At 40.4% G+C, this 14,456-nt stretch overlaps 1 protein-coding gene across 1 annotated transcript in view; it reads right to left on the reverse strand.

Annotated features, from left to right (window-relative positions):
* Positions 1-6,742, reverse strand: part of LOC112228030 (cadherin-10) — a 51,169-nt gene extending 44,427 nt beyond the window's left edge. The window contains exon 1 of the mRNA XM_024393150.1: positions 6,536-6,742. The gene's annotated coding sequence lies outside the window, so the exon portion shown is untranslated. The remainder of the gene's footprint in view (positions 1-6,535) is intronic.
* Positions 6,743-14,456: the final 7,714 nt, after the last annotated feature.

A 14,456-nucleotide genomic window follows, 5' to 3' on the forward strand; every position in this document is an offset into this window, starting at 1 on the left:
CCCTTACAATAAAACATTAAAATGTAATACATTGATCGATTGTTTTTGCAGATTTGATTAGTAATAGAGTAGTAGTAAGTAATACAGTTTAGTAACAGCTATTTTCTGTTTTCATCATTAGTTTTATTTTGCTAGCCAGTTGTGAAATGAAACAATAGGTATTCACAAAGTGAATTACAATACCGCCAGGCTAGAATGAAATTGAAGGAAGTTAGCTAATTGATACATGGTGACTGACCACTGACAAAGCTATATCTACTGGGCTTGCTGGCAGCCAAACCTTGGCTTCTAAAGGTAGCCATTGTATTATTGACTCCATGGCATGTAGACTATGTAGACAGTGGGTTGTTTAGCAACAAAACTGATGAGTGTGCAACCGTGTAGCAAAGAGGTTGGGTTGGCTTAGAATCAAAGGATTGTTGACAACATGTAAACTATATTTCCTCTCCAAATCTTTATTGAAATAATAAATACATTTGCACAATGAGCACTTGTTGTCTTTCAAGCACATTGTTAATTTTAGCCATACTGTATAATCATAGACGTGACAAGAGTCAAAACACCTCAAAACAAGAAAGACATGGTATCATAACAAGAGACATTGAGCCACCTGCGAATCCCCACATGGCAGCTTCTTGTCATTGTTGTTAGCTGTCTGGCCACCCAGAATCATGAAAAATACAGACCTCTGCCCCCTCGAAGCGCACACATCGTCTTTGTGACGTTGTCAGCTAACCAGTCTGTAGTGCCTAGATGAAGCAGAATCCCCACCAGGGCCAGCCTTGATAGGTAATTTGCGGATGCATGCATAATTTATGGACTTTGGAAAGTTAATCCTAATAAATCTTGTCCTCCTTTTATTAAAAGAGCCCATTTAGTGTGAAGCTGGTGGAAAGGCCATAGTACCAGCGCCATCCTGACAAGCATTCATTGTGTAACTCACGAGGGGCCTTGAACAAGCAGTGACCATATTTGATCATGTCTCTGCTTTTGTTCTACAATCAATAAAAAAATGAACAAACAAAGGACCTTGTTTGTAGCCAAATAATTAAGGTTCCATTGATGAAATTGAAGCACCGCCACATGTAAATGCATGTTATCCCATGAATGCAAATCAAATAATTCAGCTAATGAGATCTCAAAATAAAACATGATTCATTCCGTGACTCTCAAACAGGCAGGTTACGGCTTATATCCAAATGTTAAAAGGTTAGGACAGCAACAGAGAGAGACAGTTGTGATTATGAATACTGGTATGGTCTCAGCTGTCATCCAAGTTCAAGCCTTCAAAACATAAAGTGTAACTAAACCATTAAAGTTAATTTTCAGTCAGCAAGACCTCGGTCTAGCAGTTTCCCAGATGTTTAACCTTGTGAAAGTACAAGAACATAAAACAATCACTAATTTAATAAAAATGTGCACTACATGAGGACAAAGTAATAATTTTCACAAAACATACAGTACGCTTAACAACATGTACTGTATGAACCAAGAAAATGTGATATCAACTGTAGGTGTCGCTCTCCCTACCACCAGATAGAAGATACAGAATGAAGCCACGCTGATTGGGGTAAGTCGTGGGGTGCCAGTAAGCCATAAGCTGATGATGATGTGCTGTTATCACTTCACTACGTGCCCAGGCTTTGCCATGAGTATGACAGGCGGCATGGCAGGCGCAGAACCCCGGAAATCGGGAAACATTGGCTGGCAATTAATTTGGTCTGATTCCTGTGATTGCATTTTCTAATTATCATTCAAGGCTGTCCTTGAGTTTTAATAGCATTCTGGATATTAATCGTTGATGCACCATGTCTATTAAGCATTAGGCCAGTGTGTCTTTTTAAAATTCCTCCACACCCTGAGCAGAGCGTACTGACTCAATTTCTTGACCAGATGCTATAACTCCTCTCACTGAATCATCTTGATTTGATTAGTCAATTAAATGCCTACAGTATATTAAACATTTTGTTTATGATTATATTAGGTGGTAGGAAGCTTGAGAGGCTTGGCATGCAAACAGACAGAGATGCATGAAACAACAAATCATTAAATATGCTCTTAAAAGTTAAGTCTTTGAGTAGAGCATTTGGCAATTCATGGTTGTCCATTCTGGCAAAAGCTAGTGGAATAAACACTATTTCTATGAAGGCTTATATGGTTATCAGCCATTTATCTGTCCTTTGAATATGACTTTTAAGAACACACACAGTGTTGAATAAGTTGGGAGTGTTTAGACTCCTAACAGAAACGGTCAGTGGAATTGCTCTCGCCCTTTATACTGTAGGAGTATTCTGGGTGTATTTCTCTTGAGATTCAAAACCTATCTGCAACAGCAGCCTTAATATGGAATAAATAACCACCCTGAGACCAGCTAAGACCATTCCATTTAGCAATACACTGCCGATTGCTCCCTAAGCATCCCTTATAATGGAGTGTTTATATATATATATATATATATACACACAGTGGGGAGAACAAGTATTTGATACACTGCCGATTTTGCAGGTTTTACTACTTACAAAGCATGTAGAGGTCTGTAATTTTTATCATAGGTACACTTCAACTGTGAGAGACTGAATCTAAAACAAAAATCCAGAAAATCACATTGTATGATTTTTAAGTAATTAATTGGCATTTTATTGCATGACATAAATATTTGATCACCTACCAACCAGTAAGAATCCCAGCTCTCACAGACCTATTAGTTTTTCTTTAAGAAGCCCTCCTGTTCTCAACTCCACCTGTATTAACTGCACCTGTTTGAACTCGTTACCTGTATAAAAGACACCTGTCCACACACTCAATCAAACAGACTCCAACCTCTCCACAATGGCCAAGACCAGAGAGCTGTGGAAGGACATCAGGGATAAAATTCTAGACCTGCACAAGGCTGGGATGGGCTACAGGACAATAGGCAAGCAGCTTAGTGAGAAGTTCAATATGACGGTCAATCACCCTCGGTCTGGGGCTCCATGCAAGATCTCACCTCGTGGGGCATCAATGATCATGACGAAGGTGAGGGATCAGCCCAGAACTACAGGGCAGGACCTGGTCAATGACCTGAAGAGAGCTGGGACCACAGTCTCAAAGAAAACCATTAGTAACACACTACGCCGTCATGGATTAAAATCCTGCAGCGCACGCAAGGTCCCCCTGCTCAAGCCAGCGCATGTCCAGGCCCATCTGAAGTTTGCCAATGACCATCTGGATGATCCAGCGGAGGAATGGGAGAAGATCATGTGGTCTGATGAGACAAAAATAGAGCTTTTTGGTCTATACTCCACTCGCCGTGTTTGGAGGAAGAAGAAGGATGAGTACAACCCCAAGAACACCATCACAACCGTGAGGCATGGAGGTGGAAACATCATTCTTTGGGGATGCTTTTCTGCAAAGGGGACAGTACGACTGCACCTAATTCAGGGGAGGATGGATGGGGCCATGTATTGTGAGATCTTGGCCAACAACCTCCTTCCCTCAGTAAGAGCATTGAAGATGGGCCATGGCTGTGTCTTCCAGCATGACAACGACCCAAAACAATCAGCCAGGGTAACTAAGGAGTGGCTCCGTAAGAAGCATCTCAAGGTCCTGGAGTGGCCTAGCCAGTCTCCAGACCAGAACCCAATAGAAAATCTTTGGAGGGAGCTGAAAGTCCGTATTGCCCAGCGACAGCCCCGAAACCTGAAGGATCTGGAGAAGGTCTGTATGGATTAGTGGGCAAATATCCCTGCTGCAGTGTGTGCAAACCTGGTCAAGAACTACAGGAAACGTATGATCTCTGTAATTGCAAACAAAGGTTCCTTTACCAAATATTAAGTTCTGCTTTTCTGATGTATCAAATACTTCGTCATGCATTCAAATGCAAATTAATTACTTAAAAATCATACAATGTGATTTTCTGGATTTTTGTTTTAGATTCCGTCTCTCACAGTTGAAGTGTACCTATATGATAAAAATTACAGAACTCTACATGCTTTGTAAGTAGGAAAACCTGCAAAATCGGCAGTGTATCAAATAGATGGTTTGAATACGTATTTGCCAAAAACAATGTGTGGTTCTTCTTTTAACAAAACTGTGCACTTGAGATTAAGGCAGTTGTGGTGCAATGAGGTCAAGGAATATAAATGCCTGTTTTGTGATTGACAGACTGAGTGGCTTTAGCTACTGATTGCACACTGACAGACTACACAATTGACAGACCACCACAGAGCCTAAGTGCTACTACAGTAGGGGTGGTGATGCAGCTGTGAAAAAGCGGCAGACCTGAAAAACGTGTCCACTTGGTGGAGCCCTAGACCTTTCCAACATCGCAAGCATCCTGGCTGCCTGCTGCAGTCTCTGGCAAGGCTTGACAACTCTTTACAGAACCTGCTGCAATTTTGAAATGCAGTTTTGAAATGCTGTCTTCACTTTGTACCTTGAAAACTGGTCCAAAAGGAGGTCGAACTATACAATGTGTGAGGCCATGAACAGACAAAATCGTTCCTATTGCATAAATTGTCACTTAGAGTTAGTGGTGTGATTTTGATGCACTAAAACTAAACGGAAAGCTTACAATTTCATTCACAATTCATTTTGCTGTCCATGTCAGTTCATTGATTATATTTTGTATTATGTGTTTTAGATGAGCCCCACTACACAAAATTAACTTTGTTACCTGATCCAAGCATTTTATAACATTGACAACCCTTCTGATCAGCATGTGATTGTTTTTCTCCAGATTTTCCTATATATATCCAACATGTTCATTTAGAGTTTGGTCTGTCATGTTTCAATTTGAGCCTGTTGAAAGCTTTGGTTGAGTATTTGGGAGAGAGAGAGAACCATGCAGTGTCTGTGTGGGAGGGATACAGGGTTTTGCTATTATTCATTCGAACGCTGAGAGGCCAGTACATATCTGACAATAATAATTCATGAAAATGTTAGTGGTTAATTTGTGTTAAACAATAATGGCATTACCCAAATGACCCAGTACAAACTGCACCCTTATAAATCACTTGTGACTACAAGGCAGTCTCTCCCAAGCCCCATAGCAGACAACAGCAGATAGGGAGAGGAAGAAAGATGAGAGAGAGAAAGAGACAGAGGGATGTAGAGATGGAAAGAAAGATAGAGACAGAGACATGGGGATGGAGAGAGAGAGAGAGGGACAGAGAGATTAGTTATGTGCTGTAGGGTATATAGAACATAAACATCCTAACATACTCATTGCCCCTCCTATTGCAGTGCTCAAAACCCCACAATGAACTCTTTCACCCTTCCATGCATCTGAGCTGAGATAGGAGCAGTAGTGCAGTGCCTCACCATCAAACCTGCTCACACTTAACTACATGTAAGGTTTTTCCATTGCTACCACACACACACAAATCACTCTTGTAGCTGACATAAAAGTCTGAATATGATTTAGCTTATTGGAAGCATGTGAGGCCGGTCATGAAACATTTAATCAGAGTGATACACTGGAGGAATCTGTGAATCTGTCCTATGAGCTTGCACAATACTAGTCCTATTTTGTTTAGGAAGTCTCTAAATTTACAGGTAACTGCCGAAAATAATGAAACTTGAGTAAATGAGGGATACGTATAATTCAAAGTATATTGAAGTAGGTGCTTTCACACATGTGTGGTTCCAGAGTTAATTAAGTCATTAACATCCCATCATGCTTAGGGTCATGTATAAAAATTCCCAGTTGCCCATTGTTTTGGCTACCATGGTTAGAAGAAGAGATCTCAATAGGTGTCTCAAAGGAGCATGTGGGTTTAAAGTGTGTGTATGTGCGCACACACACGTCAGTCAGTCACCAGATCTCAACCCAATTAAACACTTATGGGAGATTCTGGACAGTGTTTTCCATCAACAAAACACCAAATGATTATTGTGGAAGAATGTTGTCGCACACCTCCAATAGAGTTCCAGAAACTTCTTGAATCTATGGCAAAGCGAGAAGCATTGAAGCTGTTCTGGTGGCTTGTGGTGGCCCAACGCCCTATTAAGACACGTTGTGTTGGTGTTTCTTTTATTTTGGCAGTTACCTGTAAGTAGCTGCTGCCCTTCAACAACCGTAATTCCACTGTACGAGCACTGTGCCAGTCCTAGTTTGTTTTTATAAAAAGTCTCTGCATTCATGAGCACTGTGTTCATCCTATTTTGTTTAAGAAAGTATCTGAATGCATTTACAGATTTTGATAGGAAATGTAAAACATGTAGTCTATTTGAGGTTTAAAAAATGCTTCTAAAGTAATTTCCACTTTGTAATTTTCACTTTGAAATTTCAGGGTTGATTTTCTGTTCCAAAAAAATGTATCAACCCATGTATGAACCCCTACAAAAATGTCCATTAATCATAATTCAAATAATAATTCACATTTCCTGTCAAATTAATATCCTACGTGTAGCTACTGCCCTTCATCAGGCACTTTTTATTTTGAAGTTTCCTAAGACTGCAGAGATGGAGATGAGAGATTTGATATAACACCAGAGATTTGATATAAAAAATCCTACAAAACAGAGAATAGAAAACAAAAAAACAGAACCTTACCTTTGTTATTCACAGCTAGTAGTATTGTCCATCTGTGTTTCTGAGTGTCATGGTACTGTCTCCCCACTCCTCGCGTAGCAGTGCTTAGCGGTGGCACTTATTCTATCTCCTCTTGGCTGCACTTACATCCAAGACTGAACAGTACTGTGAGCGCTAGTGTGTGTGTCAGTGTTTGTGTGAGCCTACTGCCTGCTTCCTCTGTCTCTCTCTATGCTCTTCTCCCTCTACCTCCCTCTCTTGCTCCACCTCCTGCCTCACATTTGATCTTCTTCCCCCACCCTCTTTCTATCCTCTCTCTTCCTGTCTCTCTCTCTTTTTTCTCTTTCCCTCTCTCCTTCTCTTTGTCCATCTATCGCTCTCTCTCTCTTTCTGACTCTCCCTCCCTCACCCTCTTTCTCTCTCGCTGCACCACTTCTCGCTGTGGATGTCAGGGAGGCTGAAGCAAAGGGGACTCTGCTTCTGATTGGCTGCCATTCTCAAGTTTGCGATGAAGAAAGAGAGGGCAAGGGAGAGAGAAAAAAAGAGAAAGAAATGAAAAGGAAGCAGAGGGGAAAAGGATAAGGGAGAAAAGAGAGTGCCCTTACTCACAGTGAGAAGCAGCAGTTGACTAAAGCAGCAGTGGAATTGAGGATGGGGGAGTTAAAGTTTATGCCTTTCGAGGGGGTCCACTATTGAATCACACATTCATACATGGCAACACATATAGACAAAACATTTATCAAAAGGAAGTTTGTTTTGAACTGTCTGTCCTATATCTTAGTGATATAAGAAAGAAACTAAACTACCTTCAGCTGAGGCTTGTGGGCATCCTAGAGAAAAACAACCAACACATACTTGGTCAGTCTCACTTTTCAATGGAGGGGTCATATTATTGTATAGCCCAAACGGTTCCGACGCTAAAGAGGTTTTCGTGGGAAGACAGATTTTTGCAACATTCCACCGCAGATGTGGAAGGCCGTCATCGGCGGATGCGGTAGATTGAGACGCAGCCCATGCAACAAAAAAAAACATAACTCTCGCTTTAACAAACAGCATTTGATGGGGATTTTTAACTATACGAATTAGATATCTGCTCAGGTGAGGACATCGAGCTTCACTCCATTGATCTACATGTGTGAGTGGGATTTTTGGAGTAGGGACACTTTTTGGTAACATGACATCGTCGCCGGTCACACTCCCATTCACAAGGGGACAATAGCAAAGATTTTATTTGTTTTATTTTTTATTTGGTGAAAACAAGGTAGATTCGCCTTCCCTTGCTATTAGTAACGAGCAGCTTGGCTAAAAACATAGCAAGTTAGCTAGCCTTTTTAGCTTCCATGTGAAATAATCAGATTTATAATGAAAAAACTAAGCTGTGGCAAATATTCTTATTCTTTGCAGGTGTAAACTAAAATATTATCCCAATTTGATATGCTGTTTGTATATTTAAGGTAGGAGTCCTGGAAGGCACAGAATTAACTCCATATGTCTGCAGGGAGAAAAGCAGCTCTGTAGAGAGGCACCCGAGTCTAACCTAGGTTGTCCTGATCAGTCCAGCTCCTCTGTGATGTTTGATGTCTCAAGCTATCAGCCCTATCTAATATCATTTCAATGACAGTGGAATGAAGGAGAGAAAGGCCATAACTTGTGAATCACCCTCTCAGAGGGGAGGGGTTCTCCAACTACATCTCCATTGCTCTCTCGTCTGCCTGGGTGACTTGGCCAACCGGACTGCAGTGAAATTGAGCGCGTGCGCTCAGGCAGTTAGTCCAGGCAGGCAGCACTCTGTCATGTCTTTTCATTATGTGCTTCATCTTGGATGCATATCAATATAGCTCTTCCACAATCCCCTGCCTTTTGAAAGTGATATAGCATTTTAATTCAGTTGAGGGAAATGGAGAGAGTTAATATATCACAGGGGTGTTTGATTCTGAGTACAGAGAAAAAGAGAGTAAGAGAGAATGAGCGAGAATGAGAGTGAGAGAGAGAGAGCGTGATAAAGCATCAAATGCCAATACACATACGTGTACCCTGAGCTGATAAACAATGTGATGGAGTACCTTTGAAATGCATGGTATGCCACTCAGGGTCTGCAATCTCAATGAATAATTTAAGGTAAGCAGCAGCTGTACCACTAGCCACCCTCATCCCACCGCAAGTTTTATCTCCCACTATCAGTGTGAATAGATGATTAACTCGAAGTCCCAAATTGCACCCTATTCCCTACATAGTGCACTACTTTTTACCAAGGCCCATAGGGGGAATTTAAGACGCAGTCAAATTCTTACTGCAACAAATAAATAAATTAAAAAGCAAACAAGCTAAACTAATTAACACAGGCACAGGCACTGAGGTACCCTTTCTCTGATGTGAAGCCAAGTCCACATCCTTCATAATTTACAATGTAGTTGTGTTGTTTATGCGGCCATGAGAGAGAGATAGTGTACGTGTGTACCATGACTGTGTGTGTATGCGTGTGGATGTGTGCACACGTGTGTGTGTGCATGCATGTGTTTGTGTATGTGTGGGTGTATGGGTGGGTGCCACCATGCCCCTGTGTCCTACACTAACAAGCCAGGGTAAAAACCAGGCTATTTTGTACATATGTGCATATCATTGGTTTTAATCTACTTGTTATTTACACCCCTGGGAGGTTACTTATGTTGTCATTATCGAGCCCAAACAACACAGTGCAATCAGAGAAAAACAGCCAAATTGTGTGTCTGACTCAGGTTTACACCATTTACAGCATGACTATGTGTGCCAAAACTCTCTCACACAGACGTTCACCGAATCATGCCCCTGCTCTCCCCGAGGTGCAAGACTTATACGTAACTCTTAAGTACATTGCTGGTTAGCTTAGTAAAAGTAAACCGCTGAAAATGTGTTGCATTAAAAAAAAAAAGCTTATTCCAGGGGCAAAGAAACAATTTTCTCCCAGTAAGAGCGTTTCAAGGATGCTCTCCCAATTGTCTGACTGCATACCAAATGGCACCGTATCCCCTATATAGTGCACTACTTTTGCCCACACAAGTTAAGCTTTCAGCGAAATCCTATATGGTAGTCTGGTCCCAGACTGTATGAGCTTTAGCCAACTGTTCTATAATTTTCATGCTATTCATGTTTGTCATGGTATGACAATGAACAAACATTGACAGGTTGTTGGCTTAAGCACAAACAGACTGGACCACTAAGCTAATCCTATGGGGCATTATGTATTACATATTCAAATATTGTAGAGAGTTGTCTCTTTTCCTATTTTCATTATGCTTATTTCAACTTGCTTTGGTATGGACTTTTATACTGACCTATAACAATGTATTTATACCAAAAATGTAAGCAACTCATTGCCATGTCACCATGTTATGTCACCAGGACACAGATATTTTCACCCAATTGATAGGAAGGAAAATGTGATTATAGTTATTAGTACACAGTAAACCCAAAAATCCATCCAGTAAAGTGAACTCAAAGTCAGTAAAAAGTCATTATTTCTTAAAATGCTTATGTGGTACTGACTCAAAGCAAAATGAGAAGTCACATCAACTCTATTTTCAACATCTATTTTTGTTTGAAGTCAGGATAACCCATTATAACTTTTTCCAAGCATGCTCTACTGCAGGTATATTTTGGGGATAAAAAAAAATATATATATATATCTGTGTTTTTACAAATACATTGACTGATTAATCTTATGCTACACATTGATAAATAACATACAATTTTCCACAACTAATCAAATCATTTAGTTAGATTTGTTGCCTTTGCTGAACTGGTTGTTCCAGTTCAAATGAGTCTCCTCACACGGTTACTAACCCTAGCAGTCATTATCAATGCAGGTTGTGGATGAATAAAAATGTCAACTGTTATCCTAACTCTGGCTGGATTCTAATAGGAGTTACACATAATTTTGCAAGCCAGGATAATATGACTTGGGTTGGGTTGCAAAATGAATGTACATTTTCCAGGTTTTACAGAAATCCCAGTTGGAATATTCCTGGACATTCTTTAAACAGGAACTCTAATAAATCGTGTAATTTTTGGAAAGTTAATAGAATTTTGCAACCCTACTTACAGGACTGATATTATGGCTTGTAGAGTAACAGGACACTGTAATAAGTCAAAGCTAAAATATAAAGCTATGAGAGATATGAGATATGTAACAGATTGCATTCAATCATTTTATTATTAAGCTATCATTCAGCTTGGACCTCTTTCAGTGAAGGCCACAGAATTGCTAATGAATGACTTCAAGCACGATGTTTGTCATTAACGAATACAGTCATGGGTTGTAACTCTACAATTCACTCGAAAAGGCAAGGTACACTGGGAAATTATATTGGAGGGGTGGCTTAGTACAAAAATGTCAAGCTAATACAACTCAAATCTGGATCCCCCAGTGACACTTGGTTTGAGTAATGACTACAAAATCACAAGTAACCATACTCAGATATATTAAGAGCAACGGGTTTCCTCTAACAGGTTTAAGTAATGACAGCATATTGGAGTTTACAGTGTAGGTACAGAGATGAGAGGTCTCCAGAAGGAGAAGTGGGCTGCTTCAGAATTAACACAACCACATAATGAAACAATCATTTCATGACGTTTGACTCGAGCAACCGTGGCAGAAACTCTTCTCTCTCATTAGAATTGTGATCTGCCGAGAACTCATTAAATTTGTTACCGTCGACATCATCAAACAGAGGAAGGTTTAGGTGATACTTGTAGCTGTCTGTTCCTGAGACCAAACATGTCTCTTAGTACACACACACACACACACACACACACACACACACACACACACACACACACACACACACACACACACACACACACACACACACACACACACACACACACACACACACACACACACACACACACACACACACACACACACACACACACACACACACAGAAAATGGACCCTGATATACTGTAACAAACTGTTAATGAAAGGTTATCTGAAGTCATCTCTTCCTAAGATATGTGGGCTAGTGATGTAGATTTAATTATACAACAGGTGGGTCTAATCCTGAATGCTGATTGGTTAAAACTGCATTCCATCCTGTGTCTATTCCACAAGTTACCACCGGCTGAAGCTATGATGTTGAAATGCCTTACTCTGTTCCATCTGATTGCACAATCCACTGTCTTATCAGCCCAGCCAGGCAATTTATGAACTTGATCTCCAACATAAAAAGCCTTTAGACATGATCTCCCATTTCTTTTAGACTAGAACTTGATTTTAATTTGTATTAAACTTGCTGTCTGTCTCACCAACATTTGCAACATTGTATCAATATTGAAATTCAGTCTACTGCTGTCCCATAGTAATGAACGTGTCGGGAGATGGGACGAGACAAAAGTAGGCAGCTTTTCTCAGCCAGTTGAAATCAAGAATGCGCTGGCATCATTTTATTTTATATACAAAGAAATGTCAATAGAAACAGGTAAAATTAATTGAAATACAGCTAGTTTGCTGTCCTTCCAGCTTCAGTGTGCAGTGATTGTGTTAGCTTTGTTGTTGGCTAGCTCCTCTAAACAACAGTGCACTGGCGAGAGAGCACATTTTCTAAAAACTGTGCCTCATTATTTCATTAATATAGATTACAAATAAATGGCATTAGAAAACAGCATAAACAAATACGGCTACTTTGCTATTATTCCCTCTGTATTTTTTTTGATGTGACTACAAGTTAGTTGTAGTTGGCTAGCTAGCAAGCAAGGGATAAGAATGTTGCCAGCCAGTATGGCAATGGCACATTTAGAACAAACAACTGGATCGCGTCCATAGATACAAAACAAAAAGACTGAATGACTAAAAGACTGGTCAAAAAGACTGGTCGCGTCTCTGGCAAATGAACCGATAGATCGAACCACCAGCCGGCTTGGGTAGCAAACCTAGATTTGTTTCGGGACTACGTCTTGTGGAAGGATGAATTAATATAAACGCATCAAAATAACGTTTTTAATTAAAATATGTCAATAATTGTTTGAATATGTTGGCAACCCATTGTATAGAGTGATAAAGTGATAATTGGAGAATATACAGTGCATTCGGAAAGTATTCAGACCCCTTGACTTTTTCCACAATTTGATACGTTTTACAGCCTTATTCTAAAATTGATACAATTATTTTTTCCCCCTCATCAATATACATTTTCCCCCATAACGACATATTCCATCATTCTTAAATTAAAGAAGTTTGGAACCACCAAGATTCTTCCTATAGTATGCCGCCATGCCAAACTGAGCAATCGTGGCAGAAGGGCCACATGGTCACACTGATAGAGCTCCAGAGTTCCTCTGTGGAGATGGGAGAACTTTCCAGAAAGACAACCATCTCTGCAGCGCTCCACCAATCAGGCCTTGGTAGAGTGGTCAGACGGAAGCCACTCCTAGGTAAAAGGCACATGACAGCCCGCTTGCAGTTTGCCAAAAGGCACCTAAAGGACTGTGGTCTGATGAAAGCAAGATTGAACTCTTTTACCTGATTGCCAAGCGTCACATCCAGAAGAAACCTGTCAACATCCCTACAGTGAAGCATGGTGGTGGCAGCATCATGCTGTTGGGATGTATTTCAGCGGCAGGACCTGGGAGACTAGTCGGGATCAAGGGTAAGATGAACAGACTAAAGCACAGAGAGATCCTTGATGAAAACCTGCTCCAGAGTGCTAAAGACCTCAGACTGGGGCAAAGGTTCACCTTCCAACAGGACAATGACCCTAAGCACACAACCAAGACAACGCAGGAGTGACTTCGGAACAAGTCTCTGAATGTCGTTGAGTGGCCAAGCCAGAGCCCGGACTTGAACCTGATCGAACATCTCTGGAGAGACCTGAAATTAGCTGTGCAGCGACACTCCCCATTCAACCTGACAGAGCTTGGGAGGATCTGCAGAAAAGAATGGGAGAAACTCTCCAAATACAGGTTTGCCAAGCTTGTAGCATCACACCCAAGAAGACTCAAGGCTGTAATCGCTGCCAAAGGTGCTTCAACAAAGTACTGAGTAAAGGGTCTGAATACTTATGTAAATGTTATATTTCAGTTTTTATTTATTTATATATAAGATTTCTAAAACCTGTTTTTGCTTTGTCATTATGGGGTGTTGTGTGTAGATTGATGATACATTTTTGTTTAATCCATTTTAAAACAAGGCTGTAATGTAACAAAATGTGGAAAAAAGTCAACGGGTCTGAATACTTTCCGAATGCACTGTATTGGCACGGTTTGCCGGCCTCTCAGGCTTTATCACTTAACTAATGCTGTGGATCTTAGATTTCAAATTTGCTAAATTGAATTGGGTTCAATGCAACTGCCTCCTTCCATCATGTTAGTCTACCCTGGGCCTGGCCTTATGAGGACATACAGTATGTTAGCTTTCAAGTTGTTTCAATCCTCAAATAAAATGTAGTTCATTCAACAGCAAAAAATAGAAACTTTGAATCCTTTACTCAGTCATAGGGTGTTAAAAAACATTAAAATCATTCAAACATGTCTTCTAAATATACTCCCCACTAATTGTGCTGTTTTCATGTTATCAATGTTAAGCTCTTGGATCAAAAGTGTTTTGGAGAATGACATCATTTTCTCACTTATGCACAAATTCCCACTAATGTATGGTGACATTTGAGGGGAGTGAGGTTGTGAGCGGGAAGCAGGAAGAAGTGTTGCATGGTTTTACGAGAAAAGGCCAGAAGATGCCTCCGACTTCATCCCAGCCAAAGTGCTGACACTTCATTCAGCCTTACTGTGAACACTCACTTATGAAAATGTTCAGTTGGTGATACATCCGCTTTATTGGATAAATTACCTCTCTACCATAAAACTTTACTGTCCCCTCACCTTGTCATTTACTATTTTCTTGCACTACTCTGAGTAAAATCTCTTCTCAAACCGTAGTAAAAAAAAGTACTGAAATGCTACTGTAGCCTAC

Source organism: Oncorhynchus tshawytscha, linkage group LG29 (genome assembly GCF_018296145.1).
Source record: "Oncorhynchus tshawytscha isolate Ot180627B linkage group LG29, Otsh_v2.0, whole genome shotgun sequence".
Classification (NCBI taxonomy): domain Eukaryota; kingdom Metazoa; phylum Chordata; class Actinopteri; order Salmoniformes; family Salmonidae; genus Oncorhynchus; species Oncorhynchus tshawytscha.